Source organism: Monodelphis domestica, chromosome X, assembly GCF_027887165.1.
Source record: "Monodelphis domestica isolate mMonDom1 chromosome X, mMonDom1.pri, whole genome shotgun sequence".
In the NCBI taxonomy this organism is placed as follows: Eukaryota; Metazoa; Chordata; class Mammalia; order Didelphimorphia; family Didelphidae; genus Monodelphis; species Monodelphis domestica.
The window spans coordinates 75,584,658-75,610,864 of NC_077235.1; the positions used below are offsets into that span (position 1 = coordinate 75,584,658).

Sequence of the window (26,207 nt, forward strand, 5' to 3'; positions counted from 1 at the left end):
TCTTTTATTGTTGACCCTGAAGCTCAGGGTAGTAACTAGAACATTCCTGGCAGTTCTCACTTGGGGGATTTCTTTTTGGAGTTCACTCATGCATTCCTTCAATTGTGACTTTGCCTTCTGCCTACAATTCATCTGGACATGATTCTTAAAATTGGATGTCAAGACTCGTTGGTTACTCATATGTCAGTTAGTCCACTGATTCTGCAATTGTCTTCCATTTATTTGGCAATTCAGTTGCTGTTCCTGAGGCAGTTCACATTTTCTCCTGTTATTTCTCCATGCTTTTCCCCTTTGATTACCTGTTTTTCTTGATGTGTCATGGATTGATTGGCTCATTGTCCAATTCCAATTTTTCAAGATTTAATTTCTTCACTGAACCTTTTAACATTTCACCATTTGTTGAAGTCTGATAGCTAAGGACTTAATTTTGTTGGATTTGGGCCCCTGTATTTTATCAGGTTGTTCATTTTGTAATCATCATTTTGGTGTCTACTTTTCAAGTCTTTTACCAATTTTTCTGTTACTGCTCTGGGTGTTAAGATATTATCTATTTCTGAGTAGATGTCCTAAGCTTGCCTGTCACCAGAGTCATTTTCTGTCATCATGTTCTTTTCTGATATGCTCATTTTCCCCTCCCACTCGCTCTCTTTGGTCTTTAGGAGGATACAGTTGGTCTGTGCTCTCCAGTGGATGCATGACTTCTTTCATGGGCTTCTGTCTATTACATCCTTTTGCTTTCACAGCTCAATCTTGGTATCCTGTATATTTGTGGTGCCTCCATCACGGTGTCCTCCTGGTAGAGGCCTGCTCACCAGCCTGCTGACCTTGGCTCTGGTGCCTACTCATGTAGGCCACGTGCACCCTCCTGACTACCGCCACTAGTCTCCATCTTCAACCTGCATCTGTGTGAACTGAGTAATGGACGACAAAACTACCACTTAGCACCTGACCCAGTGTCCTGGGATAGATAGGAGATCCCCTTGCAATCCCCCTTTCCATCCCGGGCATTGGTGCCGCTGCTACCTTCACCACCGACTCCTCTCAATGCTGTCTGCCTGCTCCCAGCATCTTCAGTTGACTGCCACAAATGCCACACAGAGACCAAGCTCCAGTCAGGAGTCTACAGATCTCTTGCATCTTCCAAAAATACATTCATTTTCCTGTCTTTTCTGCTCATAAGTAAATTTGGTATTTTCTGTAATGCTCTTGTAAGGGAGGTCTTGAGGGAAGTTTGCCTGTTGTGGTGACCTTTCACCCTGCCAGCTTCACTCTGCCTCCCAATATGCAATGCTGATTATATACTCTGCCTAATCTGAATGTCAAAGGGAAAACATGAAAAGAATAATTGTCAGAAATGTAAGCAAATGCACTCTTTGCACAAGAAATGTTGTTGTACCTTACACTGTTACTGTGAATGATCACGGTGTTTGTTTAGAAAAAAAGATCATGTAAGCCCTCAAGTTTCAGAAGTAAAGCCATTTGTGATGTGGCATGCTTGTATTTCTAAAGAATGTATATACTTATCAGCATCAAAGATTGACCAGAGGAGTTAAAATGAATAAATCCTGCAAATATTAGGGGATAAAATACTTTTGCAGGTCAAATAATTATAAAGGGATTATGCATGTAAAATCCATATAGGAGTGCTTGCCATTCTCGTGAGGACATGGGGGATGTAATATGGATCCCAAAATTAAAACCCCAAACTAATATTCGTAATTGCATTTATATGTACTTGTAAACTTGTGGGGGGGAAGGAAATATGTTAAATCCATTAATCCTCTGCCCAATTGCCAGACATTTAAATAAGTAGATGGGTGCCAAAACACCTCTGTAAAGCTTGGCATCAAAATAAACTTCTTTTCTTACAAAGAGGATGATAATGTGGTAGCATGATTACAAGTGGTTACATTTCCAAAGCGATCATGAAATTATCACAAGTCAAACCAGATGTTGTACAATAAAAGAACCAGTAATGTCAACAAAACAGTCCTGATGAAATATGGTATGATATGAACTTTTTTACCTAAAATCTGCCTGGACCATCAGCAGATCTGGAAATTCCAACTAACAAAAACCCAGATTAAAAACAATTCTGGGAAGGTCTTTAGGAGACTGAGTGCCTTGCTGGGATGTGCCTTTCAAGAGAATATGGAAGCAGTTTAGCAGGAAGAATTCTCTTGATGGGATCTCAGTCCAGCCCCTGTCTATAGGGTGTGAACAGGGTGTCCAAACTGTGATAATTGAGACTCAATGGTTGACAGAATAGCTGAGCTTTGAGGCAATTGGGAAGAGATTGGCCATGAGCAAGATGGCCGCCTCTCACTTAGATTATCTTATTTAGGATGGAATTTAGCTCACAGACAGGGAGAGATGATGAGAGCCTGAGAACTGAAAGTATCTGATTGTATGGGATCTGAACACAGAAAAGGTCTAGGCAACAGAAAGCCATAGAGAAAGGAATCTAGGAGCTTACAATCTGATACCACGGTAGAGGAGAAATCTTGTGACATTCACTGTAGCTCCACAGTGTTGGAGTTTTATTTGCTCTTTGTTTGCAGGATTTTTCTCCATGATCCTGGAGATTCGAGTTCCAGCTGGAAAATTCCTGGGAGTTCTCCTTTGGGGATTTCTTTTCAGAAGCAACCAGGTGATACTTTTAATTGTGACTTTGATATTTGCTTAAAAGCTCTCTAGACATGATTCTCTAAAACTTTTTGAAATCACAAGCTCGTGGGTTAATTGTGACTGCCAGGTGGCTAAATGATACTGGAATTCACCCTCCTTCACCATTTTTGCAAGTCACTTGCTTTTCTTACACTTTACACTTTTTTTTACCATTTGTACATTGTTTACCTTGTTTTCTTGATGTGTCATGGATTCATTAGCTCCTACTTGTCAAATTCTAATTCCTTCACTTAGCTTCTATACTGTTCACCATTTCTGGAATTTTGATACCTTAGGGGATATTTTTATCATGATTTATGGCTTCTGTGTTTGACTAAGCAGTTCATTCTCTATTCATCAACTTTATAGCCACCTTTCAAATCTTTCCCAATTGTTCTGCTTTTATCCAATTTTGAAGAAATTCTCTATTTCTGATTTGATGTCCTAAGCATCCCTTTCGCCATAAGAGCTCTACATCACCAGGTCCTTTTTCGGTTGCTCATTTTTCACAAACCCTTCTTCACTCTCCAGTGGAAGGGATGACTGTCTTGAGCTTTTGTCTATTATACCTCTTGGGTTTTACAGATCAACCTTGGTCGCTTGTTGGTTTCTAATACCTCTCATGGCTGTATCCTCCTCATAGGGATGTGGTCATTAGGCTGCTGACCTAAGCTCTGGTCCTTCCTCGGGCCGGGCATTTGCTCCCTCCAGAATACCACCACTCCTGTGCATCTTGGAACCACACCTCTGAATCTCAATAAAGAGCTACAGAGCAAACCATTAGCAGCTGCCCCTGCACCCAGGGATATAATAGCGGTAAACTTCAAAGACCACTTTTCTATCCCTGGTACTGGTGCCGCTGCTACCACCACCACTGCTGCCTCACTGCTGCTGCCTTCTGCCAGCACCTTCAGGTGCCTGCCACACCTGCCATGCCAAGGGCCAACTCCACCTCTGCATTGGTGGACCTCTCCTTGTGTCTTCTTCAGCTGCCTCGTGTGTCACCTAGGAATCACTGTGAGTTTTTCCTAGCTATCCTGCTCATGAATTGGCTTGAGATGTTCTGTGATTCTTTTGTAGGGAGTTTGGGTGGGAGGTTTGGCTGTTTTTGTAAGCTTTCACTCTGCCACCTTCCCTTAGACCCCCTATATGCAGTGCTAAATATGCCATGCCTAATCTGAATGCCAAAGAATAAGATAGAAAAACAATAGTAACCACCAAATGTAATTAAATGCCGTTTTTTTTTCCCACAGGAGATGTTGTTTTGCCTGTTGTCATTATACCTATAGAAAATATCATGTACCTTTAAAAATATCATGTAAGTACACAAATATTAGAAGGGAAGCCATCTCTGATTCTGAATATTGTTCTTCTAAGAAACCCATATTATTTTTTACAATACGGTTGACAAAAAGTGAAAAGGAGAAAGAATATCATTGCACAAGACCATTTTGAATTTCAAATAACTATACTATGATTACCCATGTAACATCTATACCAGAGTGCTTACCTTCCTACCAATGTGGGGACTGCGAAAACTGGGAGATCAATCCCTTGGGAAAAAAGCAACTAATGTTAAATATCAACTTTACATGTAAAATTAGGGGAAAAATAAAGAAAGACCAAAAAGAAGTGATCATCTGCACAACCCAGAGAATCAAATGAGACTATGGATGGAAAAGTACCTCTGGAAATCTGGATTAAAATGAATTAATATTGTTATGAAGATGATGATAACCTGGTAGTATGATTCAAAGTGTTTGTATTGCAATGTCAATTGTGATATTAGCAGAGTTCAAACCACGCACTCAAATAAAATAGAACTATTGCTTTCAGTAAAAATGTCCTGATGAAATATGATAGCAAATGAAAATATTTTCTCCTTAAATCTGCCTTTACAATCTCAAGACATCTGGAAACAGAAACCAGCCTAAATATAAACTAATAACTATCCTGGTAGAATCCCACGAAAATCAAACATGAAACTTGGAGATGCCTTTCAAGAGAACGTGAAAGCACATTGGAAACAGCTTAGTATGGAGAAATTCCATGTAGGCATGTCAGTCCAGGTAGTGACTATAAGAATAGGGAACAGAAACGGTATACTAACTATGAGATTTGAAAAACTAAGGTCAACAGAGACTGGCTGAGCTTAGAGGCAATTTAATAAAGATGGGCCTGCAACAGGATGGCACTCCCTTCACCTTGGTTATCCAACTTGGAAAGGGATTTAGATCACAGAAAGGGGTAAGATGATAAGAGCCAGAGAACTGAAAGTGTCTAATTCCATGGGATATGAACATACAAAATATCAGGATGAACAGAAACCAAAGAGGAGGGAATTTCAGAGTTAGCAATCATATGAAATGATAGAGGAGAAATCTTGTATGATTCTCACAGTGGCTCAACAATATTGAAATTATCGTTTACTGTTTGCTTTTAATTTTTTTCTTCTTGACCTAGGAGCTCAGGATAGAGGCTATAATATTCCTGGGAGTTCTCCTTTGGGGATTCCTTTTTGGAAGTAACCAGGGGATTCTTTCAATTGTGACTGTATACTTTAGATTCAAGCTATGTAGTCATGTTTTCTTTATAATTTCTTGAAAACTCATGTTAACACTCTTTGGATGTTGTACCTATTAATGGTTATAATGAATTAATCATCTGTTTGAATAGGAAAAAATTATATAAGTACACAATTTTTTAGAAATGAAGCCATTTCTGATTTTGCATCTTCCTATTTCTAAAGAACTCTACCATTAAAAATACTAAGCTTGACAAAAGAAGTTTAAAGGAACAAATTCTAAGAATATTGGCAGACACGATGCTTTTGGACATCAAATTCAGGGATTGCACATGTAAAATCTATATGAGAATGCTTACTGTCCTGGCAAAGGCTTAGGGGCAGGAATGTGAAACTTAAAATTAAAACAAAAAATGTTAAAATTGTTTTACATGTAATCCTGGGGAAAATGAAATATTTTTTTAAAAAGTAATTCTCTATACAGTTGTCAGAGAATCAAATAAGATGATCGATGGCAAAACACCTCCATAAACCTTGATATTACGCTCCTATTGTTATGAAGATGATGATAACATGGTGGTATGAAGAAGTGTTATTATATCTCAATGTTAATCATGAAATTATCAAAAGTCAAACCAGGCATTGTACTATATCAAAGAATTGGTAATGCCAGGAAAACAGTTCTAATGACATTTGATATGATATGAAACTGTTTTTCCTCCTAAAACCTGCTTTTCAAATATCAACATATCTGGAAACTGAACCCAGCAAAAACCCAAACCAAAAACTAGAATGAATATCTCACTGAGATGTGCCCTTCAAGAGAACACAGAATCAGCTTAACATGAAAAATTTTCCTGACGGGATATCAGTCTCGGCCCTGGCTACCAGAATAGGGAGGTGACAGAGTGTCCAGACTATGAAACTTGAGAAGGTACGGTCAACAGAGAATATTTTTTTGAACTTGGAGGCAATTTATAAGAGATGGGTCCTGAGCACGGTGGCACCCTCCCACCTAGATTATCCTACATGAGAGGAGACAGCACAGAAAAGGGAGAGATGATGACAGCCTGAGGAAAAAAGTGTGTAAAAAAGTGTAAAAAAATGGGGATCTGAGCATACAGAAGTCAAGCCCAGCAGAAGCCAGAAGGGAGGGAATTTCAAAGCTGGCAATCCTATAGGATGGTAGAGGAGAAATTCTATGTGATCCTCCCTGTGACTCCACAATATTGGAATTACTGTTTGGGGTTTGCTTACAGTCTTTGGAGCTCAGGGTTGTGACTATAATATTCCCTTTTTTCAATTTTATTTTATTTTTATGTTTAAATATTTTTCCATGTTTCCATGATTCATTTTCTCTCCCTCCCCTCTTCCCTCCCCCATTGCAGAACCAACAAGCAATTCCATGGTTGTACAAATGTTATCACTTGATACCTATTTCCATATTATTCATTTTTGGTCTATGTTATCTTTTAAAGCCTAAACCCCAAATCACATACTCATGTATACATGTGATAAGTGATGTCATATGTTTTTATTTTGTGTTTCTGCTCCCATAGTTCTTTCTCTCAATGTGGTTAACATTCTTTCCCATAAGACCTTCAGGAGTGTCCTGGCTTGTTGCATTGCTACCAGTAGCAAAATCCATTACATTGGGTTGTTCCACAATGTTTTACTTTCTATGTACAATATTCTCCTGGTTTTGCTCATTTCATTCTGCATCAATTCATTGAGGTTCTCCCTGTTCATATATATATCATCATTCCTTTGAGCACAATAGTATTCCATCACCAACAGATACCACAATGTGTTCAGCCATTCCCCAAATGAAGGGAATCCCCTCATTTTCCAATTTTTGTCCACCACAAAGAGTGCAGCTATGAATATTCTTGTACAGGTCTTTTTCCTTATTATCTCTTTGGGGTACAAATACAGCAGTGCTATGACTGGGTCAAAGGGTAGGCATTCTTGTAATGGCTATAATACTCCTGGCAGTTCTCTTTGGGGGATTTCTTTTCAGAGGTGATGAGGGGATTTTTTTCAATTGTGACTTTTCCTTTGATTACGATCTGACTAAACATGGTTCTCTATAACTTCTGGAAACTACATGAAAAGGGTCTTTACTTAATTATGTCTGCCCAATGATTTTGGAATCCTCCTTCCTCTACCTATTTTATGAGTCAGTTGCTATTGCTATATTTCACATTTTCTTCTATTTTTTCCTCACTCTTTGCACTTTGTTTAGCTGTTTTACCAGCTGTGTCATGGATTCATTAGCTCCCACTTGTCAAGTTCCAATTTTTCAGGGTTTAATTTTTTTACTGAGCCTCTGTACATTTTAACATTTATTGAATTCTGATATCTAAGGGGATATTTCCTTTAGGATTTGGGGTCTCTCTATTTGACTAAGCTTTTCATTCCCTAGTCATCAACTTTATGCATGCATTTCAATTCTTTTCCCAATAGTGCTACTATTCCTCTAGTTTTTAAGACACTGTCTATTTCAGAGTTGATGTCTGAACCATAAGTGTCACCATAGTATCTTTGTATCACCAGGTTCTTTTTAGGTCTACTCATTTTTTTTATCCACTTCTTCTCTTTATGTTACAGCTTGGCTCTGCTGTAATAGAGGGAGGGGATGACTGTCCTGTGCTTGTGTCTACTGTAACCTTTCATTTTCCCAGCTAAATCTTGGTTTCCTATAGGTTTCTATTACCTCCAACTTAGTATCCTCCTGGTAGAGGTATGGTCACTAGGGTGCTGACTTTGGCTCTGGTCCTTCCTCGGGCAGGGCATTTGCTCCCTCCAGAATACCACCACTCCTGTGCATCTTGGAACCACATCTCTGAATCTCAATAAAGAGCTACAGAGCAAACCATTAGCAGCTGCCCCTGCACCCAGGGATATAATAGCGGTAAACTTCAAAGACCACTTTTCTATCCCTGGTACTGGTGCCGCTGCTACCATCACTACCACTGCCCTCATTACTGTCAGTATCTTCAGGTGCCTGTCACAGCCACCATGTCAAGAGCAAGCTCTACTCCGGCATCTTCCTCAACTGTCTCATGCTTCAAAACAGAATCACTGTGAGTTTTTCCTGGCTATTCTGCTCACAGATCAATTCGGGGTTTTCTGCGATTTCTTGTAGGGGAGGTTTGGCTGTTGTTATGACATTTTGCTATCCCAACTTTCCTCAAACCCCCAATGTGCAATGCTAAATATAGCATACCCAACTTGAATGTCAAAGAATTAGTTAGAAAAATAATAACCATCAAACTTATAATCAAATGTAATGTCTTCCACATGAAAGTTTTTTTTACCTATGATTATTATGATGAATCAATAGGCTATAAGAATTGAAAAGTATCCTGTAAGTACACAAGTTAGAGAACAGAAGCCATTTCTGATGTTGAATATTTGTATTTGTAAGAAACTTATGTGATATCTCATACTAATATTGACTAAACAAGTGAAAAAGAAAAAGAATATCAGAGGACAAAAGCCTTTTGAACATCAAATAACCATACTGTGCATTAGAGTGCTTACCATCCTAGTGAGGGGGTAACAGAGACAACTTGGAATACAACATTGAAAACAAGGCCACTAATTTTTAATATAGACTTTATATGTATTAATGGGGTGGGGGGGATGAAGGACAAAAATGGTGATCCTCTGCACAACTGACAGAGAATTAAATAAGACAATGGATGGTAAAGCATCTCTGATGATCTGGATTTGGAAATGAGCTTCTTTTGTTATGAAGAGGATAATAACTTGGTAGTGAGACGAGAATTATTGCAATTGTAAAGATGATTGTGATATTAGCAGAGGCAAAACCATGTACTGTACTAAAATAGAATCATTACTGTCAGAAAAAAATGGCCCCAATGAAAGATAGTAGGATATGAAAATATTTTCTCCTAAAATCTGCTTTTAGAACATCAATAGTTCTGGAAACAGAAACCAACCAAAACTCAAACAAAAATCTCTACTAGCAGTGTCATGAGAAAATCAAATGTCTAACTTGGAGAGTTCAAGAAAACATGAAAGATCATGTACTATACTTGTTAAGTATAGAGAAATTCCACGTGGGCATGTTAGCCAGGTTCAGACTATTAGAATAGGGAGCTGAAATAGTATCCAAACCATGAGTCTTAAGACGCTATGGTCAACAGAGAATGGCTGAGCTTGGAGTCAGCTCTGATAGGCTCTGAATAGGAGGGCACCTGCTCATTTTGACTATCCAACTTGGGAAGGAATTTAGATCACAGAAAGGGGTAAGATGATGAGAGCCAGAGAAATGAAAGTGTCTAATTCTATGAAACACAGAATATCAGGCCCAGCAGAAGCCAGAGAGAAGGGAATTTCAGAGCTGGCAATCCTATAGAATGGTATAGAAGTCTTGTGTAATTCTTATCATGACTCTACAATATCAAAATTATTCTTAGATGTTTGCTTGTAGTCTTTTCTCCTTGATCTGTGAGCTCTATGTAATAACTAGAATATTCCTGGGAGTTCTCATTTGGGGATTTCTTTTTGGAGTTCTCTAAGGGCTTCTTTCAAATGTAACTTTGACCTTTGGTTTGGATGTTTCCCTTATAATTTACTGCAATTGGATGTCAAGAGACTTTGGTTAATCAGAGCTGTCAGATAATCCAGTGATTCCAAAATTATCTCTATATCATCTGTTTGATAATTCAGTTGTTATTCTTATGAGATATTTCACATTTTTTTCTAATTTCTCCCCATAATTTTCCCTTTGTTTGCCTGTTTTTAAACTTATGTGTCATGGATTTATTAGATCCCACTTGTCTACTTCTAATTTTTTAGGATTTAATTTCTACATTGAACTTCTATACCTTTTACCATTTGTTGAATTCTGACAGATAATGTGATAATTTCTAGGATTTGGGCCCCTGTATTTTATAAAGTTGCTTGTTTTCTAATCATCAATTTTGTGTCTGCCTTTCAATTCTTTTCCAAATTTATCACAATAGCCTAGTTGTTAAGATATTGTCTATTTCTGAGTAGATGTCCTAAGTTTGCCTGTCACCGGAGTCACTTTCAATCATCATGTTCTTTTCTGATGTGCTCATTTTCCCTCCCACTCGCTCACTTTGGTCTTTAGGAGGATACAGTTGGTCTGAGTCTCCAGTGGAAGGCATGACTTCTGTCATGGGCTTCTGTCTATTACATCCTTTTGCTTTCGCAGCTCAATCTTGGTATCCTGTATATTTGTGGTGCCTCCATCACGGTGTCCTCCTGGTAGAGGTCTGCTCACCAGCCTGCTGACCTTGGCTCTGGTGCCTACTCATGTAGGCCACGTGCACCCTCCTGACTACCGCCACTAGTCTCCATCTTCGACCTGCACCTGCGAACTGAGTAATGGACGACAAAGCTACCACTTAGCACCTGACCCAGTGTCCTGGGATAGATAGGCGATCGCCTTGCAATCCCCCTTTCCATCCCGGGCATTGGTGCCGCTGCTACCCTCACCACCGACTCCCCTCAATGCTGTCTGTCTGCTGCCAGCATGACTGCCATAAATGCCATGCAAAGAGCAAGCTCCAGTTAGGCATCTGCAGACCTCTTTTGTGTCTTCCTAAAATGCCTCATGTTTGAAATAAGAATCTCTGAAACATTGTTCTGTCTTTTCTGCCCATAAATCAATTAGATCTTTTCTGTGATGTCTTTGTAGGGGAGGTTTTGAGGGAGGCTTGGCCATTGTGGTGACCTTCCACCCTGCCAGCTTCACTCTGCCTCACAATATGCAATGCTGAATATACCGTGTCTAATCTGAATGTCAAAGAAAAATATGAAAAGGACAAGAATAATTGCCAGAATTGTAATCAAATTCACTGTTTTCCATAGGAAACGTTGTACTTATATAATTGTTATGGTGAACGAATATGCTGTTTGTTTAGCAAAAAAAAAACATGTAAATACTCAAGTTTCAGAAATGAAGCCATTTCTGATTTTACATCCCTATGCTTCTAAGGAACACATATCATTAAATATACTAAGATTGATAAAAGAAGTTTAAAGGATGAAATCCCTAGAATATTATTGGACAAAAAGTTTTTTAAACATCAAATAATTATATTGCATATGTAAAATTTATATCATAATGCCTACTGTCCTGGCAAGGGGTTTGAGGGAGGGAATATGGAACTCAAAATTAAAACAAAAAAATATTAAAAAATTATCTTGGGGAAAATGAAATATTTTAATATATTCATCCTCTGAACAATGGCCAAAGAATCAAATGAGATAATGTATGCCAAAGCACCTCTGTAAAACTTGATATTAAAATAAGTTTCTATTGTTATGAAGATGATGGTAACATGATAGCATAAATAGAAGTGGATATATCTCAGAGATGATCATGAAATTATCACAGATCAATCCAGGTTTTATAATATAAAAGAATAGAGAATATAAGTATAATGGTCCTGATGAAATATAGTATGATATGAAATTTCCCCCCAAAATCTGTCTTTGGAATATCAATAGTTCTGGAAACTCAAACGAACAATAACTCAAACCAAAAACTGTACTGGGAGAATCTTTAGGAGAACTGAGTGTCTCACTGAGAGATGACCTTCAAGAGAACATGGAAACAGCTTAGCCTGAAGAATCCCCATGTTGGGATGTCAGTCCAGGCTCTATCAAAATAGGGAGTTGACAAAGCATCCAGACTATGAACCTTGAGAAGGTATGGTCAACAGAGAATGACTGAACTTGAAGGTAATTTAGAAGCGATGGGCCCTCAGCAAGATAGCCACCTCTAACCTCTATTATCCTACTTGAGAGGGGATTTCGCTCAGAAAAAAAGGGAGTGACAATGAGAGCCAGAAAACCAAAACTGTCTAATTCTAAAAGATGTGAGCACAGAAAATGTCTGGCCCAAGAGAAGCCATTGAGAAGGGAATTTCAGATTTGGCAAATCCTATAAAAAGGATAGAAGAGAAATTTTGTGTCATCCTCACTGTAGCTCCACAATATTGGAATTATTGTTTGTTATTTGCTTGCAGTCTTTTCTCCTTGACCTGGGAGTTCAAGATATTGGCTAGAATATTCCTGGGAGTTCTGCTTTGGGGATTTCACTTTGAGCCGATCATGGGATTCTTTCAATTCTGACTTTGCCCCTTGGTTGCAAGGTATCTGGACATGGTTCTATATGACTTCTTGAAATCACATGTAAAAGCTCATGGGTTAATCGTGACTGTCAGTCCAATGATTCTGGAATTCTCCCTCCTCCACTTATTTTGCAGGTCAGTTACTTTTCCTATACTTCACATTTTCTTCTATTTTTTAACTATGCACTTTGTATATCTATTTTACTAGATGTGTCATGAATTCATAAGCTACCACTTGTCCAATTCTATTTTTTTAAGATTTAATTTCTTCACTGGACTTCTGTGCCTTCCACTATTTGTTGAATTTTGACATTTAAGGGAATATTTTCTCTAGGATTTGGGGCCCCTCTGTTTGACTAAGCTGTTCATTTTCTTGTCATCAACTTTACACACACATTTCAATTCTCCCAATTTTTCTACTATTCCTCTCATTTTGAAAACATTATTGATATCTGAGTTGATGTATTAAAGCTTCCCTGTCACCATAGTAGCTTTATATCATCAGGTTCTTCTTTGGTTATTTATTTTTCTCACTCATTTCTTCAATTTGGACTCTCTAACAGTTGGGCTTTGCTGTCCAATGAAGGGGATGACTGGCCTGAGTTTGTGTGTATTGTACTCTTTTCCTTTCACAGCTCAATCATGGTTTCCTGAAGGTGTTGGTGCCTCCAATGTGGTATCCTCCTAGTGGAGGTTTGGTCACTAAGCTGCTGGCATTGACTCTGTTCCTTCCTCAGGTAGGTTACTTGCTCCCTCCAGAATATAACCACTCCTCTCCATCTTAGAACCATACCTCTGAATCTGATAAATAGGGGACAGAGCTAACCATTAGCACCTGATTCTACACCCAGGGATTGAATAGTGGTCTCCAAAAAGCTCCCTTTTCTGTCCCTGGGACTAGTGCTGCTGCCATCATCACCACTACTGCCCTCATTGCTGCTGCCTTCTGCCAACACCTGTGGGTACCTACCACACCTACCAAGCCAAGGCCCAGATCCACTTCAGCCGCAATAGACCTGTCCTTATATCTTTCTCAGCTGCCTTGTAATTTTCAAAGGAATCACTGTGAGTTTTTCCTGGCTGTCCTACCCTAAAACTGATTAGAGATTTTCTGGGATTGCTTTGTAGAGGAGGTTGTGGGGGAAGTTTGGCTGTTGTTATGACCTTTCACTCTGCCACCTTCTCTTAGACCCACAATGTGCAATGTTGAACACATCATGTCTAATCTGAATGTTAAAGAATAAGATGGAAAAATAATAATAGCCATCAAAATGCAATCAAATTCAGAGTTTTCCAAAGAAAAGGTTGTTTTTCCTCTTATCATTATGGTGAATCAATAGGCTATACCTATAGAAAAATAGCCTGTAAGTAAACAAGTCTCAGAAGGGAAGCCATTTCTGATTTTGAATCCTTGTATTTCTAAGAAACCTTTGTCACATCTTGTGATATGACTGATAAAAGAAATGAAAAGGAGAAAAAATTTCAGAGGAAAAAAGCCTCTCGAATATCAAATATAGTGTTATTGTACATGTATATAAGATCTATATTAGAGTGCTTACCATACTAGCAGGGAAGGGGGGTGACAGGGACAAGTGATAATGCAAAATTGAATAAAAAAATGTTAAATATCACCTTTACATGTAATAATGGGAGGAAAATAAAGAATGATAAAAAAGGTGATCATGACTATAAGTGTTTCTATTGCCAAGACAATCATGATATTATCAGGTCAAACCATGCACTATATTAAAAAAATAATAATTACTGACAGAAAAAAGGTCCTGATGAAATATGTTAGGATATGAAAATATTGGACTTTAGAACATCAGCTAATCTGAATCAGAAACTAACAAAACCCTAACAAAAATATGCTGTGAGGATCCTGAGAAAACTGAATGTCTAATTTCGAGATGCTTTTTAAGAGAATTTGAAAGCATGGAAACAGCTTAGCAGGGGCATGTCAGTCCAGGTTCTAACTATCAGAACATGGAGTTGACATAATATCCAAACTACGAGGCTTGAGAAACTATCATGAAAAGAGAATGACTGAGCTTGGATGCAATTTAGAAGAGGTGGGCCCTAAACAGGATTATCCAATTTAGGAGTGGATTTAGATCACAGAAAGGGCTATGATAATGAAAGACAGTGAACTGAAAGTGTCTAATTCCATGGGATCTGAGTGCAGAGAACATCAGGCCCAGCAGAAGCCAGAGAGAAGGGAATTTCAGAAATGGCAGTCCTATAAAATGGCAGAGGAGAAATCTTGGGTGATGTGATCCTCAATGTGACTCCACAGTATTTGAATTATTATTCACTACTTGCTTGAAGTCTTTTCTCCTTGACCTGAGAGCTCAGGTTAGTTGCTAGAATATTCCTGTGAGTTTTCCTTTGGGTATTTTTTTTGGAAGTGATCAGGGAATTCTTTCAATTGTTAATATACCATTTGATTTCAAGCTATCTCAATATATTTCCTTTATAATTTTGTGGAAAAGGATGTCAAGACTCTGTTTAATCATAGCTTTCAGGTACTCCAACGATTCTGGAATTATTTCTCTTCCATCCATTTGGCTATTATTTGCTATTCCTATAAGATATTTCACATTTTCCTCTATTTTTTCTATACTTTTACCTTTGTTTGCCCTTTTTTTATGATTTGCCATGGATTCATTAGTTCCCACTTGCCCGAAGCTAATTTTTCAGGAGGTAATTTCTTCATCAATTTTTTGCATAGCTTCCACATCTTTTCCAAATTTTCTTCTATTGCTCTCATTTTGAAGACACAATTGATATCTGAGTTGATGTCCTAAGCTCTACTGTCACCATAACAGTTTGTGTCATCAAGTTTTTTTAAGTTCCTTCATTTTCCCACTCACTTCACTTGGCGGTTATGTTATAGTTGGGCTCTGCCCTCCAGAGGAGGGGATGACTGTCCTGTGTTTCTATTACATCCTTTTGTTTTCACAACTCAATCCAGAGTTCTTTTAAGTTTTTGGTGCCTCCAAAATTGCATTCTCTTAGTACAAGTCTGGTCACCAGTCTGCTGATCTTGGCTCTGGTCTTTCCTCAGGTAGGGCACATGCTCCCTCCTTACTACCACCACTCCTCTTCATCTTTAAACTACAACTGCGAAATGAGTAATGGGTGGCAGAGCAACCACTTAGCACCTGACCCTGTGCCCTGGGATAGATAAGCGATCCCCTTCCATTCCCTTTTCTATCCATGGCACTGGTGCCGCTGCTGCCTCCACCACCACTGCGCCTCACTCCTGCTGGCAGAGTCTTCAGGAGCTGGCCACATCCACCATGCCAAGATCTAGCACCATTCTGAGGTCTGCAATCTTCCTGCATCTTCCTAAAATGCCTCATGCATGAAAAAGGAATCCTTGGGACATTTTCCTGTCCATTCTGCTCACACATCGATTTGGTATTTCTATGATGTTTTTGTAGGGGAAGTTTTGGGGAGATTTACCTGTTTTGTGATCTTACAGTCTGACAGCCTCCCCAGACACCCAAAGTATAAGGCTGGGTATATCATAATTAATCTGAATGACAAAGAAAAAACATGAAAACAACAAGAACAACTGTCAGAAATGTAATCAAATGTGCTGTTTTCCACAGAAAAGGTCATTGCACCTATTATGGTCATGGTGAATGAATGGACTGTTAGTTTAGAAAAAAGTACACAGAAGTAAGTACGCAGTTCTCAGAAGTGAAGCCATTTCCAATTTTGCATTCTTTCATTCCTAAGGAACAGATGCTAGTAAAAAGACTAAGACTGACAAAAGAAGTTTAAAGGAACAAATCCCAAGAATAGTAGTGGACACAATGCTTATGAACATCAAATAACCGTTGAGATTACACATGTAAAATCAGAGTGCTTACTGTCCAGACAAAGGCATAGGGGTAAGAATGTAGCAATAAAAATGAAAAAAATTAATATTAAAAACTGTTTTTCATGTAATGTTAGGAAAAAATGAAATATTTTTAAAAGCAATCCTCTATACAATTGAGAGAAAATCAAATAAGATGATGGATGGCAAAGCACTTCTGTAAAACTTGACATCAAAATAAGCTTCTATTGTTATGAAGATGTTGATAACATGGTAACATGAGAAGAAGTAGTTCTATCTCAAAGAGGATCATAAAATTATCACATGGCATACTTGGCGTTGTACTATTAATGAACTGGTGATACCAGGAAAACAATCCTGATGAAATAGGATATGACATAAAAAAATCTTTCCTAAAATCTGCCTAAAAATTTGGAACATCAACAGATCTAGACATTCAAGTCCACTAAAACCCAAATGAAAAATTATGCAGGAAGGGTCTTCAGGAGTCTGAGTGTCTCACTAGGATATGCCCTTCAAGAGAACATGGAAACAGCTTAAAATAAAGAATTCTCATGATGAGATGTCAGTACAGGCTCTGACTATCAGAATAGGGACTTGACATAGCATCCATACTATGAGACTTGAGAAGGTATGGTCAACAGAGAATGGCTGACATTTGAGCCAATTAAGAAGAGATGGATCCTAGGCAAGATGACACCCTCTCACCTAGAAGATCCCACATGGGAGGTGAGTTAATTCCTAGAAAGGGAGAGATTATGAGAGCCAGACAACCAAAAGTGTCTAATTCCATGGGATTTGAGCACACAGAATGTTAGGCCTAGGAAAAAGCCTTAGAGAAGGGAATTTCAGAGCTAGAAATCCTATAGAATGGTATGGGAGAAAGCTTGTGTGATGCTCACTGTGGCTCCACAATATTGGAATTACTGTTTGCTGCTTGCTTGCAGTCCTTTCTCCTTGACACTGGAGCTCAGAGTTGTGGCTATAATATTTCTGGGAGTTCTCCTTTGGGGATATTCCTTTTCAGAGGTGACCAGAGATTCTTTTAGTTGTGACTTTGCCCACTGATCACAACCTATCTGGGCATGGTTCTCTACAACTTCTTGGAATCACATGTCAAGACTCTTTGGTTAATTGAGAATGTCAGGTAGTCCAGTGATTCTGGAATTCTCCCTCCTCCACCTATTTTGCAGGTCAGTTGTTTTTCTTATACTTCACATTTCCTTCTTTTTTTTAAACTTTGTTCATTGTTTACCTGGGGTTTTATGTGTCAAGGATTCATTAGCTCCCACTTGTCCAATTATAATTTTTCAGGATATAATTTCTTCATTGAGCTTCTCTGTTTTTAATATTTGTTGGATTCTGATCACTAGGAGATATTCCCTTTAGGATTTGGGGCCCCTCTATTTGACTAAGCTGTTCATTCCCTCCTCATCAACTTTATGCCCACTTTTCAATTCTTTCCCCATTTTTCTACTGTTTCTCGATTTTAAGACATTGTCTTTTCCCCAGTTGATGTCTTAAGCCACAACTTTGTATTATCAGATTCTTTTTCGGTTTGATCATTTTTTTCACCTACTTCTTCACTATGAACTTTATGTTACAGGTGGGCTTTGCTCTTGAGTGGAGCGGATTACTGGTCTAAGCATATATCTACTGTATTCTTTTTCTTTCTCAGCTCAGTCGTGGTCTCCCATTGGTTTCTAGTGCCTCCAATGTATTATCCTCTTAGTAGAGGTCATTAGGATGTAGGCATTGGCTCTGGACCTTCCTCAGATAGGGCATGTGTTTCCTCTGGAATATAACTACTTTTCTCCAATTACACCTCCAAATCTTGGAAATGAGTGAAAGAGCTAACCATTAGCAGCTGCCCCTGCACCCAGGGATATAATAGCGGTAAACTTCAAAGACCACTTTTCTATCCCTGGTACTGGTGCCGCTGCTACCACCACCACTGCTGCCTCACTGCTGCTGCCTTCTGCCAGCACCTTCAGGTGCCTGCCACACCTGCCATGCCAAGGGCCAGCTCCACTCTGGCATATATGGACCTCTCTTTGCATCTTCCTCAGCTGCCTCATGCTTCAAAAAGGAATCACTGTGAGTTTTTCTTGACTATTCTGCTCGCAAATCGCTTCAGGATATTTGTGTTTCTTTTTTAGGGAGGTTGTCAGGGAGGGTTGGCTGTTCTTATGACCTTTCACTATCCCAACTTTCCTCAGACACCCAATGTGCAATACTGAATACACCATGCTTTATTTGAACATCAAGAACCAGATGAAAGAAATAATAACCAATAAAAATGCAATCAAATGCAGTGTTTTCCACAGGAAAAGTTGTTTTACTTGTGATCATTATGGCGAATCAATAGGCTGTACTTGGAGAAAAATATCCTGTAAGTATACAAGTTAGAAATGGGAAGCCATTTGTGATGTTGAATATTTTTATTGCTAAGAAACCTTTGTCATTTCTTATACTGACTGATAAAACAAGTGAAAAGTAATGAAGCATATCAGAAGACAAAAGTCTTTTGAACATCAAACAACTATAGTGTGATTGCATGTGTAAAATCTATATCAGAATGCTAGTGAGGAGGTGGTGGGAGCAACTGGGTACACAAAATTGAAAGCAAACGAATTAATGTTAAATATCAACTTTATATATGTGTGTATATATGTATATATATAGGGTCATTTAAAAAAATTCTTCATTATACTAATGGGACAAAATGAAGAATTTTTAAAAAGTGACCCTCTGCTCGACAGTCAGTCAAATAAAAGGATGGATGGCAAAGCATCTCTGGCAATCTGGATATGGAAATTGCTTCTCTTGTTATGAAGACGATGATACCTTGGTAACGTGATTAGAGGTATTTCTATTGCAAAGAAAATCAGGATATTTGCAGAGGTCAAACCTAACACTTTAAACTAAACCATTACTATCAGAAATAAGAACCTGATGAAATGTGGTAGTAAATGAAAATATTTTCTCCTAAAATCTGTCTTTAGAACCTCAACAGATCTAGAGACAGAAACCAACCAAAATCCAAACAAAAAACTATGCTGGGAACATCATGAGAAAATTGAATGTCTAATTTATAGATGCCTTTTAAGGGATCAAGAAAGAGCACTGAAACAGCTTAGCATGAAGAATTCCCATGTTGGTATGTCAGTTTGGGCTCTATCAGAACTGGGGCTGACATAGTATACAGACTATGAGACTTCAGAAGCTATGGTCAATAGAGAATGGCTGAGATTTGAGGCAATATAAAACAGATGGCCCTGAGCAGAATGGCACTCTTTACCTCAATTATCCAACTTGAGAAGGGATTAAATCACAGAAAGGGCTGACATGATGAGAACCAGAGAACTGAAAGTGTCCAATTCTATGGGATCTAAGCACACAGAATATCAGGTCCAGTAGAAGCCAGAGAGAAAGGAATTTCAGAGGTGGCAATCCTATAGAATGGTACAGGATAATATCTTGTGTAATTCTCATTTTGGTTCCATAATATTGGAATTATTGTTTACTGCTTGCTTGTAGTTTTTCTCCTTGACCGAGGGGCTCAGGATTGTGGCAAGAATACTCTTGTGAGTTCTCCTTTGGGGATTTCTTTTTTGGAGGTGACGCTGGAATCCTTTCAGCTATCTGTGCATGTTTTCTTTTTAATTTCTCAAAATCCCATGTCAATGTTCTTTGATTAATCATAGCTGTAAGATAGCCCAATGAATCTGGAATTATCTGCCTTCCATCAATTTGGAAATTCTGTTACTATTCCTAGGGTATATTTCACATTTTCTTCTATTTTTGTCTACACTTTTTCATTTGTTTGCCTGTTTTTCTTGATGTGTCATGAATTCATTAGCTCCCCCTTGAATATTCTAATTTTTCAGGGGGGAATTTCTTCGTTGAGCTTTTACCATTACCATATGTTCAATTCTGATTCCTAAGGAGATACACATTTTTCCAGCATCACAGGGTGGGGGTGGGGTCTCTATTTTACTCAACTCTTCAGTCTAGTCATTAATTTTTTGCACACATTTCTTTACACAACTTTTCTGCTATTACTCTCATTTTCAAGACATTGTCTATATCTGAGCTGATGTCTAAGCTTCACTCTCACCAGAGTACCTTTGTATCATCAGGTTCTTTTGCAGTTCCTTCATTTTCTCACCCATGTCTTCATTTTAGACTTGATGTTACATTTGGGCTCTGCCCTCCAGTGAAGGGGATTACTATCCTGTGTTTCTGTTACATCCTTTTGCTTTTACAACTCATTCTAGGGTTTCTCAAGGTTTATGGTGCCTCCAAAGTGATATTCTCCTGGTAAGATGTCTGATCACCAGCCTGCTGACCTTGGTTCTGGTCTTTCCTCAGGTATGGGACATGCTCCATCCTGACTACCACGACTCTTCTTCATCTTAGAACTTCACCTATGAACTGAGTAATGCGCAACAGCACCTTTTAGCACCTGACCCTGTGCCCTGGGATAGATAAGCGATCTCTTCCATTCCCTTTTCTATCCATGGCACTGGTGCCGCTGCTGCCTCTACCACCATTGCTCCTCACTGCTGCTGCCTGCTGCCAGCATCTTTAGGGGGCTGCCAAATCCACCATGCCAAGAGCCAGCTCCACTCTGGCATCTGCAGACCTCTCCTTCATCTTCCTACAATTCCTCATGGTTGAAAAAAGTATCCCTGGAACATTTTCCTGTCTTTCCTGACGACACATCAACTTGGTATTTTCTGTGATGCTTTGTAGGAGAAATTCTGGGGAGATCTGGCTGTTGTTGTGACCTTATATCCTGCCAACTTCCCCCCAGAATCCTAAAATGTAATGCTGAATATACCAAACAAATCTGAGTGTCAAAAGAAAAAACATAAAAAGAACAAGAACAATTGCCATAAATGTAATCAAAGGCAGTGTTTTCCACAGGAAAGGTAGATTTACTAATATATTGTTATGGTGAATGAATGGGTTGTTTGTATAGAAAAAAATCACATAAATATATATATATATATTTTTCAGAAGCGAAGCCATTTCTGATTTTGCATCCTTTTATTTCTAAAGGACAGATGCTATTAAAAGTACTAAGACTGACAGAGATGTTTAGAGGAACAAATCCCAAGAGTTGTAGTAGGTATAATGCTTTTGAATATCAAATAATTATATGGAGATTACACATGTAAAATCTATAACAGAGTGCTTACTAAACTGGAAAAAGCTTGGGGGAGGAATGTAGAACTCAAAATTAAACAAAAATAACTAATATTGAAAATTGTTTTTACATGTAAGCTTGGGAAAATGAATTTAAAAAACCCTTACCTTCTTTCTTAGAATCAATACTGTGTATTGGTTTCAAGGCAGAAGAGTGGTAAGGGCTAGGCAATGGGGTTAAGTGACTTGTCCAGGGTCACAGAGCTAGGAAATGTCTGAGGCCAGACTTGAACCTATGACCTCCCTTCTCTAGGCCTAACTCTCAATCCACTGAGATACCCAACTGCTCTCTGAATTGTTTTTAAATAGTAATGCTTTGTATGGTTATTAGAGAATCAAATAAGATGATGGATGGCAAAGTGCCTCTATAAAACTTGGTCTTAAAATAAGCCTCTGTTGTTATGAAGATGATAATAACAGCGTGAGAAGAAGTATGGTTATATCTCAAAGAGGATCATGAAATTATCACATAGCAGATACTGTTCTATCAAAGACTGGTGATGCTAGAAAAACAATCCTGATGAAATAGGACATGATATAAAAAAGTTTATTTCCTAAAATCTCCCTTTGAAACATCAGCAGACCTGCAGACTTAAACCAACAAAAACCCAAACCAAAAACTATCCTGGAAGGGTCTTTTGGAAACTGAGGGTCTCACTGGGAGGTGTGCTTTACAAGAATATGAAAATAGCTTAGCATGAAGAATTCCCATGATGGGATGTCAGTCTAGACTCTTATCAGAATAGGGAGTTGGCAGAGAGTCTAGACTATGACACTTGAGAAGGTATGATCAAGAGGGAAAGAGATGGGCCTTGAACAAGATGGCATCCTCTCATTTGGATTATACTTCTTAAAAGGGGATTCAGCCCACAAAAAGAAAGAGATGATGAGAGTCAGAAAACCAAAAGTTTCTAATTCCATGGGATCTGAGCACAAAAAAATGTCAGGCCAAAGAGGAGCCAGAGAAGGGAATTTCAGGGCTGGCAATCCTATAGAATGGTAGAAGAGAAATCTTGTGGGATCCTCATTGTGCCTCTACAATATTGGAATTATTGTTTGCTATTTGTTTGCAGTCTTTTCTCCTTAAATGTAGAGATCAGAGTTGTAACTAAGATATTCCTAGGAGTTCTCCTTTGGGGATTTCATTTTGGAGGTGACCAGGGGTTCTTTTCATTGTGACTTTGCCCTTTGGTTACAAACCATCTGGGCATAGTTCTCTATAATTTCTTAAAATCTAATGTCAAGACTCTTGGTTAATTGTTACTATCAGGTAGTCCAATGATACTGGAATGATCCCTCCTCCACCTATTTTTCAAGTCAGTTATTTTTCCTATACTTTACATTTTCTTCTATTTTTTGTTCAAGCTTTGCACATTGTTTCCCTGTATTTCTTGATATGTCATGGATTCACTTGCTCCCACTTGTCCGATTCTAATTTTTTTTAGGATTTAATTTCTTCACTGATCTTCTATACCTTTTAACCTTTGTTGAATTCTGATATATGAGGGGATATTTCCTTTAGGATTTGAGTCCCCTCTATTTGACTAAGCTGTGCATTCTCTATTCATGAACTTTGTACCTGCATATCAATTCTTTTCCCAATTTTTCTAGTACTGCTCTAGTTTTTAAGACACTGTACATTTCCATGGTGATATACAAAATAACTCTGCCACCATAGCTGTTTTGCATCATCATGGTTCTTTCTCAATTTCCTAATTTTTCTCACCTATTTCTTCCTTTTAGACTCTTATGGTTGGGCTCTGCTCTCCAATGGAAGGGATGACTGCCCTGAGCTTGTGCTTATTGTACTCTTTTGCTTTCACCACTTCATCTTGGTCTCCTGTGGGTTTTTAGTGCCTCTAATTATGATATCCTCTTGGTAGAGGTCTGGTCTTTAGGCTGATGACTTTGGCTCTGGTCCTTCCTCAGGTGCTCCCACTACACTACAACCACTCCTCTTCATCTTGGAACTGCACCTCCTAAACTGAATATTGGGCAAAAGAGCTAACCATTAGCACCTGACCCTGCACCCAGGGATAGTATAGCGGTTCACTTGGAAGCCCCCTTTTCTATACATGGTACTGGTGCTGCTGCTGCCATCTGCCAACCTTCAGGTATCTGCCACACCAGCCATGCCAAGGTCAAGCTCCAATCCAGCATGTAGGGACCTCTCCTTGTGTCTTCCTCTGCTACCTTGTGCTTCACAAATGAATTACTGTGAGTTTTCCTGGCTATCCTGATCATGAATCAATTTGGGATGTTTTGTGATTCTTTTTGTGGGGGAGGTTTGGTTGTTATTATGATCTTTCACTCTGTAATCTCCCCTCAGACCCATAATGTGCAAATCTGAATCTCATATGCCCAAACTGAATGTCAAAGAATTAGATGAAAAAATAATAATAACCATCAAAAATGTAATCAAATGCCATGTTTTCCACAAGGTTTTTCCTTTTTTCATTAGGGTGAATCAATAGGCTATATTGAAAAGGAAAATATCCTATACACAAGCTTCAGAACAGAAGCCATTTTTGATTTTGAATATTTGAACTTCTAAGATACCTATGTCTTATATTAAGATTGATAAAACAAGTGAAAAGGAAAAAAAAGAATAAAAGAAAATGAAAGCCCTCTGAACAGCAAAAAACCATACTGTGATTGCACATGTAAAAATCTATATCAGAGTGCTTACTGTCCTAGATAGGAGTTGACAGGGAAGACTGGTAACTCAAAATTGAACATTTCTTCACTGAATATCTATACCTTTTGCCATTTGTCGAATTCTGATAGACAAGGGGATATTTTTGTAGGATTTACAGGCCCCTGTATTATATCACATAGTTCATTTTCTTGTCATCTTTGTTCCCACTTTCCCATACTTTTCACAATTTTTCTGCTATTGCTCTAGTTGTTAAGATATAGTCTATCTCTGAGTTGATGTCCTAAGCATCCCTGTCACCACAGTCAGTTTCTATCATCAAGTTCTTTTTCAGTTTGTTAAGTTTCTTATCCACATCCTCACTTTCATCAGTTAGGCTCTGCTCTCCAGTGGAGGGGATGACTGTCCTGGGCTTCTATCTATTACGTATTTTTGCTTTCACAACTCAATCTTGGCTTCCTGTAGGTGCCTCCAAAATGGTATCCTCCTGGTGCAGGTCTGGTCACCAGTCTGTTGACCTTGGCTCTGGCCCTTACTCATACCGGCTATGTGAATCCTCCTGACTATCTCTAACTGACTAACTCCTACTACTACCCATCTTGGAATTTCACAATGAGAGACAGAGCTACCACTTAGCACCTGACCCTGTGTCCTAGGATAGATAAGTGATCCCTTTGTAATCCCCTTTTCCATCCTTGGCATTGGTTCCACTGCTACCTTCACCACTATTGCCTTCACTGCTGCTGCCTGCTGCCAATGTCTTCAGATGACTGCCATGTCAGCCATGCCAAGAGTCAACTCTATTCTGGGGCTTGCAGACCTCTGTTGCATAATCCTATAATGCCTGATGCTTGAAATAAGAATCCCTGGAACATTTTCCTGCCTTTCCTGCTCACAAATGGATTAGGTATTTTCTATGATGCTTTTGTAGGGGACGTTGTGATGGGCACATGTAAAATCTGTCGTGGTAACCTTTCACCCTGTAGGCTTCACTCTGCCTCCCAATATGCAATGCTGATTATATACCTTGCCCCAAAGGGAAAACATGAAAAGAACAAGTACAATTGTCAGAAATGTAATGAAATGCACTGTCTTCCACAAGAAAAGTCTGTGGACTTTTTAATGTTATGGTGAATGAATGGGCTGTTGGCTTAGGAAAAAAACAAACGTGTAAGTACTCAAGTTCCAGAAGTAAAGCCATTTCTGATTTTGTATGCTTGTATTTCTAAGGAATGGATGTTTTGAGTATACTAAGATTGATGAAAGAAATGTAAAAGTAGAAATACCAAGAACATTAGTAGACAAAATGTGTTTTTTAACCTCAAATAACTATACAGAGAATGCACATGTAAAATCTGTATCAGAATGCTTACTGTGCTGGCAAGGACTTGGGGGTGGCAATGTGGGAGTCAAAATTAAAATAAAAGTGAATATTAAAAATTGTCATTACATATAGTTGTGGATAAATGAAATAATTTTAAAACATTCATTCTCTACATAAACATCAGAGAAACAAATAAGGGGATGGATGCCAAAGCACCTTTGTAAAATGATATATAAATAAGCTTCTATTTTATAAAGATGATGAAAACATAGTAGCATGAGTAGAAGGGGTTATATCTAAAAATTGATTATGAAATTATCATATGTTAAACAATGCCTTGTAGAATTGATAATGTCAGGAAAATAGTTCTATTTAATTATATGATATGAAAATGTTTCTTCTGTAAAATCATTCAGGACATCAACAGATCTGGAATCTCAAACCAACAAAACCCAAATCAAAAACTATGCTGGGAGGGCCTTTAGGAGATTGAGTGTCTCACTAGGAGTTGCCCTTCAAGAGAATATGAAATTAGCTGACTGTGAAGATTCCCCATGATGGGATGTCAGTCCAAGTTCTGAATATAAGAATATGTTGTTGACAACGTGTCCAGACTATTAGACATAAGAAGGCTATGGTCAACATAAAATGACTGAACTTTAAGGCAATTTAGAAGAGATGGCCCCTGAGTAAGATGATAACCACTAACCTAAATTATCCTACTTGGAAGGGGATTTAGGTCATAGAAAAGAAGAGATGAGAGCCAGACAGCTGAAAGTGTCTAATTCAATGAGATCTGAGCATATGGAATGTCTGGCCCAAGAGAAGCCAGT

General features: G+C 38.5%; 6 non-coding genes across 6 annotated transcripts; all 6 read left to right on the top strand.

Annotated features, from left to right (window-relative positions):
- Positions 1-952: 952 nt before the first annotated feature.
- On the top strand, positions 953-1,012 carry MIR1545G-3 (microRNA mir-1545g-3). The gene has a single exon (NR_162992.1). It is a non-coding gene; the product is annotated as a microRNA mir-1545g-3 (primary transcript).
- Positions 1,013-8,083: 7,071 nt separating this feature from the next.
- Positions 8,084-8,144, top strand: MIR1544C-3 (microRNA mir-1544c-3). The gene has a single exon (NR_127605.1). It is a non-coding gene; the product is annotated as a microRNA mir-1544c-3 (primary transcript).
- A 2,466-nt stretch (positions 8,145-10,610) lies between these two features.
- On the top strand, positions 10,611-10,670 carry MIR1545G-2 (microRNA mir-1545g-2). Its single transcript, NR_162991.1, has one exon. It is a non-coding gene; the product is annotated as a microRNA mir-1545g-2 (primary transcript).
- A 4,831-nt stretch (positions 10,671-15,501) lies between these two features.
- On the top strand, positions 15,502-15,560 carry MIR1545D-4 (microRNA mir-1545d-4). The gene has a single exon (NR_162990.1). It is a non-coding gene; the product is annotated as a microRNA mir-1545d-4 (primary transcript).
- A 2,494-nt stretch (positions 15,561-18,054) lies between these two features.
- On the top strand, positions 18,055-18,115 carry MIR1544C-2 (microRNA mir-1544c-2). Its single transcript, NR_127604.1, has one exon. It is a non-coding gene; the product is annotated as a microRNA mir-1544c-2 (primary transcript).
- A 2,540-nt stretch (positions 18,116-20,655) lies between these two features.
- MIR1545D-3 (microRNA mir-1545d-3) lies at positions 20,656-20,713 on the top strand. The gene has a single exon (NR_162989.1). It is a non-coding gene; the product is annotated as a microRNA mir-1545d-3 (primary transcript).
- Positions 20,714-26,207: the final 5,494 nt, after the last annotated feature.